General features: G+C 39.8%; 1 long non-coding RNA gene across 1 annotated transcript; it reads left to right on the top strand.

Annotated features, from left to right (window-relative positions):
- The first annotated feature begins 1010 nt into the window (after positions 1–1010).
- On the top strand, positions 1011–5166 carry LOC126877445 (uncharacterized). The gene is made up of 2 exons (XR_007695031.1): positions 1011–2309; positions 4855–5166. It is a non-coding gene; the product is annotated as an uncharacterized LOC126877445 (long non-coding RNA).
- The last annotated feature ends 1510 nt before the right edge of the window (positions 5167–6676 follow it).

The following is a 6676-nucleotide window of genomic DNA, read 5'->3' as shown; positions in this document are numbered from 1 at the left end:
ACACGGGAAAACTCAGCGTTAGAAACGAACGAAGAAACGCCTAACCATCGTGAAAGCGATGTGAACGCGGAAATCGGACGAGGCGAAGTTAATTTCGACTATCAGCCAGCTTTGGGCAATGAATCTCGACGATTTCCGCGAGCATATTGGACTTATCTGCTCCAGCACGCCTTACAATCACGATAACACCTTCTGTTGCACGCACGTGAACACGCAACCCCCTCGTTACCCTCGAAACGAGCGGTCAGAGATCCGTGAACAAGATTGAAATTCGTTACGGTTACGGAAGCCGTTTACGAGCCTATGGATTACGAGGGTCGTTTCGAAGAATGCAGTGAGCGATCCCATGGAGCGTAATTCTTAGCCCATTAACGGGCAACGTTGCGTTAGCGAATTTCATCTGTCACCTTTTCCCCAATGAATTTGCGTTATCGAATTCTATTTGTTAACATTATCACCACGACAAGCAATTCCAAGGATGAGCTTCGCGTTTACCTCGTCTCTACTTTTTCTATCTGGATTCTACAATTTCATGAGTTTCAAAGGATGTGGATAAAACGGCATTATGCGAAACTGTTGGTTGATTCTTCATGGGTTAACGTAGTTTTGAAGAAATTCTTCCAGGAACCGGGAAGAATATTAAACATTGAAATCGGATACAGTACCAATTCTGAGAACTTTGAAAATGACACGGTACCACAATGTCGCTATAGAGACCAATATAATGTTACTCTAGAGGCTTTCACTGCTCGAATTGTCACAATTATTTTTTATACTTCCGATCCTTGATCATGCCAAAGCGTTATTTTTAAAAAATAAAATATATAATAGAAGTGTGTATAGAACTGTTGAAAGGGTCCGTGTAACAGACTTTCGTCGATGATCTATACAACTAAAATTCTTAATATTAAATTCAATTCGTAGAATATTCAAATCTATCTATAGTTTGATCGAATCTTCGATTATAAATCGACGTAAAATTTTTGGATACTACAAGCGTAGCTATCGTTCAGTATCTCGTAAACGTCTGATGAAGAAGTACATGTTACAAGGCTTATACGTCAAATCTATAGAACACCTGAATATAACTGACTTCCCAATATTTCAATATTCCAGGTCCCATAGCTATATCGGATGTCGATTAATACGAAACATGAGAAGTCAATCAATCGATATGTTCAATGGCACGTAATCTTGATAAAAGCTGTACAAACTTGCAGTCCTTTCCTTGTTTATAACGGGAAATTGAATACTTTGTAATTAAATTGTAGAAACAGAAGCAATAAAATGTTGCGTGGCCTGTCGCAATAACGTAACGAATCGATATAATGGTTGCCACAGATTAATTAATTAATATCAATCCCGCGATCCTCCATCGCAGCTGTCTTTATTTCCGCGTAGTTTGTATCGAATTCGTCGCGTTTCATCGTGAGAAATCTTCAGCCGTTCCAAAAGTTTCGTAAAGATTAATCCTTCATAATTGAAGAGCGGAAGTAGATAAAGTTGCCAGTATCGAAACTAAAGTTTTCTGGGAAACGACTGTTTATGAGAAATTGTTTGTTTATGGGAATGTTATTTATTAGAAAAATATAACGATACTTATTTATTACGCATATTATAATACTTTATATAATTTTACGATATCTCTATTCTATCGTTTCAAAGATCTGTTAATTAACGATAAAAAAAATATCTTCTTTATATCTTAAGAGAAGATATGTAAGTCCATTATGTAGTTTGCTTAAGAAGGTCAGTAGAGATTTTCTTATCTGATGGGATAATTGAGGCAGATTTATCTACGCACATGTTCAAGCACGATGGAGGGAGTTTGCTGGCACATGGTGCACACAGTCTAATTTAGGGAACTAATCGTATAACATACATCATACACAACCTATATCACGTATGAAACGTTAAAAACTGTACGAATTATTATGATTACACTTCCCTTCATATTTAGTGATAATAACCTTCATACAAACAACCTCTTCAAGGAAAAACAAAATTCTTTTTCGAAAATGGCACTTCCAATTCTTCTTATTCTCACTATTTAATTGCTAGCCGTATCAAGTAACAACGAAAAAAATAATAATATCTAAACGTTAAGCAGGTCCATATTTTGGGGGATACAATTAAAAAAGTAAATCGTCGGTGGAATATTGTTTCACCTATCAAGAATTTTGGAAGATATAATTAGAAAGGTACAACCTGGGTAGAAAATTGTACTCCTTATCGAGCATTTTTGAAAATATAATTGAGAAAGTGGAATCTGGATAGAAAATTGTTTTACCTACGAAGCATTATAAAAAGTAAGTTTAATAAAACTATACCTTGGATATTTCATATATTTTTTCATATTATACGCATTCGTTAAAATTTTACACTCCCAAACATCCTGCTATACTTGCACAAAAAAGCGCAGTCTAGTAATATCCCCCTCACTGCTCCTCGCATTTTCTTTCTAATCATCTCTCGTTCGCTTTTCCTGATATTATTCTCAGCGTAAGTTCAGAGTGGCGGTTTTTAAACTCAGGAACGCGCGGCTGTTCGTTAAATGAAATATCAAACGTAAGAATTGCCGCAGTCTTAACGCGAGATAATTCATTTCGTGGCACAGAGCGCACGTCGTTGAATATTAATTCATATCTCATATAAGTTGCGAATAAAAAAAGCAGATAAAAGAGGACAAAAATCCGATAATTACCGCGAATCTTTACGCAATTTCAAGAAATACAAAAGAAATTTGTTTGTAAGCATGCTACTAAGTATTATTAGAAGTACTGTACTTTCGATATTTTACATATTCTTGCATATTTTCTACATTTTTCTGTATTTTTGTATCCTTAAACTTTCCGTAAACGCGTAAACGTCTGCGCTCTGACAATGACAAGGAAGATTCTACTGATAAAAATAAAGCATCGAATTTCACCGAACTCTCAGCAATGTAATTCTCAGATCACATAAATTAAAAAGAAAGAACAAAAGAAAATACAAATATATATATATATATATATATATATATATATATACATACGTAGCCACAAATCAATTTGGATCACGACAGATAAAATAGGTAGCAATAATGTCTCCACGAACATTATCATAATTTATTGGAATTTACATAAAAGCCAAAGAATGCTATTGTTTCAATGACACGGCGTTTTGTCGAGTTAGATAAATATGAATTGTGTGTTTGAACAAGTGTTCGGTCGTGTTTCACGCGACGAAAAAGGAAATCACAAGACAAGGTGTCGCCTCGTTGGAAGCAACAAATCGCAATACGAGGGTGGAAATTGGGTGACACCGGGAGGATTACGAGGGATGAGAAATCTGTCGAGAGCGTGAAAGGCTCGCGGTCACCGGGTTTCTCCAGTTCTGTCGCTTTTAACGCCGAGTTCTTCCGCTTCGAGGATAGAAGCTGCGAAATATCGAGGCCATTGTCCAAAGATTTTCAAGAATATCCGAAACGTCTTGAAATTTACGAGAGCAAGTCTGATAAATTCTTATCTCTGGTCCATTCGTGGCCAATTTTTTAATACCCTCGTAACTTGTAACGACAAATAAAAATATTGGTACAGGCCAATTTTTTTTTGGATAAAATCTTGTGTGAATTTACAAAAAATACGATTCTTCGTTTAATTTTTTTCCCTTATTGTCTTTACATATTTGGAGTTTAAACGCGTTACAAGTACGTTTTTTTTTTTAACATGATTACGTAGAATTCTTATTCTGAATAAATTATTTGTTTCCGCTTCATAACTGTTTCTAAATTACAGCGCATTTAATCTTGGAATGCACAGTAACATTTTATACTTTTTACGTTCTAAGGAATTTCCAGGATCGGTTAAAAATTAAATTACAGTAATGATAATACTCGATATTAATGTCAGACGTGGATACTTCACTGTTTTGTATAATAATTTGTTATCTTGGCATCGATCAAGGTATTTAATATACAAAGCGTACAGATTAATAAGAATTTTAATTAATCCTTCTTCTATAGTATTCACCGTTCTTTTCGAGCTCGTACCATTTCAAATAGACTTTCGAATAGATTTCAAAGATTTGTCTGTTCAAATAAAACGCGATCTTTTTTATTTCCCTATCAGTCGTCCCGTTACTGTTCCGTAGTTTCCAACAGATTGCAGATTCGTTTAAAAAACATTTGTAACGAAAAACAAACCCACTCGCAGAAATGTTATTCAATATCGCATTTATAACTTTCATAGACATCCCCCTCTCATTGCTATCATTGTAAACAGATTGAAACTTCGTTTGCAAACACTCGCGATTAAAAAAAAAAAAGAAGAATTAATCTTAAACAATTTTATCTTGTGTTCCATTTATAATTTTCATAATTGTCTTCCCGACGTTGTATCATTTTAAATGGCTTTTTTCTATCCATCTATGTTGCAGCGAGATCAACGGTCCTAATTACTAAATTGCACGATGTGTTCATACAAATTCACTTTTTATGAACGCGATGAAACGAAATGAAACCTAAGTAGAGATTTGTTTTCTCATCAAGTATAACGAGTTTTATACTTTGGATAGATTGCCTCGTTGTGAGAAGGTCTTAATCGTTTATAATTGCGATTAAGTAATTGCAATAAGTCATATTTTTAAGAAACGTTCTCACATGCTGTCACATACTCTAATTAGAAAAGGATCATGAAACATTCGGTTTATGATATTATTTGTTTGTAAATCTTCCTGCTTCCGGAAACTTTTTTAGATATGAAAATATTTATATACAAAATTAAATATTTTTTTCAATATCAACACTTCTTGCGTTTATGTTGTCCTAGTCAGAATTATATTATTTTGTATATCCTGTTGCTTTTTATATGATAGTCCTCCCGTTGGTAACGGATTCGTTATCAAGCCTGAGGCCCTCGTCACTAGTGTAACTATCGACAATAAAGGTACCCCACGCGCGACCGGGCGATGGAGAACTTCAACGCAGAACCGCTACCTCCCGCGAGCCTTCCCCGGGAGGGCGCCTCGAGCTCGGACTCGGAATGTGACTCGAGCTCGGATTCGGATTCAGACTCGACATCAGAAGTGGCATCCGAACACACGTTGTCGGCACGGGATCGTAAGAGTATCGTGCGCGCACTAAAGCGGTCGCTAGGGAAGAAGAAGAGGAAGAAGAAGAAGAAAGGACACCGGGCAACCTGGGTATCGCTACCGCGCTTCAACCCCGAAGCCGCGGACGCAGATCCAGCCGCCTGGTGCACAGCCGTCGGCCTGCTCATGAGGGACCACCCCCTGAAAAACAGCGCACTGTATTCTGCCCTAAACCGTGCCCTAGAGGGTCCGGCAGCGTATTGGCTTACGCAGATAATGAACGGCGACGAGCTCACCTGGCCAGATTTTAAGGAACAATTTGCCGCGCACTTCGGTGGCCAAGAAGTAGCAGCCGCGTCGCTAATCAAGGTAGCCGAGGAACTACCACGGGACGGCGAAACACCAGGAGCGTACGGAAATCGTATCATCACCCTCCTGGGGTCGAAGTGGCGAAATTCAACCAAGGAAGTACTCGCCGCCACCGCCCTCCATCTGCTGGGCTCGCGCGATGAACGTTTTACGTTTAAAATTAGTCGTTACTAGCGCTCACGAGTGACATCACGTCGGTGACACAATTCCAAAGAGAAATGAAGCCCTTCCTATACACGGAGTGGCCCCGCCCCCGCCGTGGAGATCATTAGCGAGCTCCGGAAACAAACGAGGCAGGTCACCCGCCCCCTGGACCAGGTGTGGCCACTGCGGTATTTACGGACATCCGACATTCGAATGCCGCAAGAGGGCGAAGTGGGAACCGAAGATGGACCCCCGACGCCCGGAGGAAAGCCGACCGGCTGCACCACCAAAAGCGTTGTGCTTTCACTGCCACATGCCGGGACACATCGCGTCTCGCTGTCCATCGCGGCGAGAAGAAAAACATTGCCCCGAGGACGAGCGCCGGGTCGATGCCTGCGTGGTGGAAGCCCCGACGGGTAGACTAAGCCAGCAGGCCACACACGAGGACGTGTAAGTGTCAGGATGGCCGAGTCGGAGACGAAAGAACGCCGGGGCCCCTCTGGAACTTCAGGACAACACCCTAACCTTGCAACCTAGAGCCTAATATAGCCATAACGAAACAATCGCAAGTATCCAAACCGATAGCAATCGTACGTCGATCGGAGGATCGTGTGTACTGAGACACTCGACCGGAGTCTTGTTTCGGTGGCGTCGTTGGGATGACGAGCAGTCTTGCTAGAGAGCTGATCGGTGATGGAAGTCGAGTGCCTTACGAGCAGGGAGTGGTGCACGTGTGAGTTAGAGCAAGGGAACCTGTCCTCCCGTTGGTCACGGATTCGTTATCAAGCCTGAGGCCCTCGTCACTAGTGTAACTATCGACAATAAAGGTACCCCACGCGCGACCGGACGATGGAGAACTTCAACGCAGAACCGCTACCTCCCGCGAGCCCTCCCCGGGAGGGCGCCTCGAGCTCGGACTCGGAGATTCAGTCTCGACATATATATTATTATATATATTATATATACTATTATATCTATATCATATATGTATTTATATCTATAAATATATGTATAAATATATCTATTTAAAAAAATAAAGTTGACCTTCATATATCGCCAATAATATCGCGTGTGTAAAAAGAAACTAATTACA

Source organism: Bombus huntii, unplaced genomic scaffold (genome assembly GCF_024542735.1).
Source record: "Bombus huntii isolate Logan2020A unplaced genomic scaffold, iyBomHunt1.1 ctg00000169.1, whole genome shotgun sequence".
NCBI classification, from domain to species: domain Eukaryota; kingdom Metazoa; phylum Arthropoda; class Insecta; order Hymenoptera; family Apidae; genus Bombus; species Bombus huntii.
This window is presented reverse-complemented; position numbering and strand designations above follow the sequence as displayed.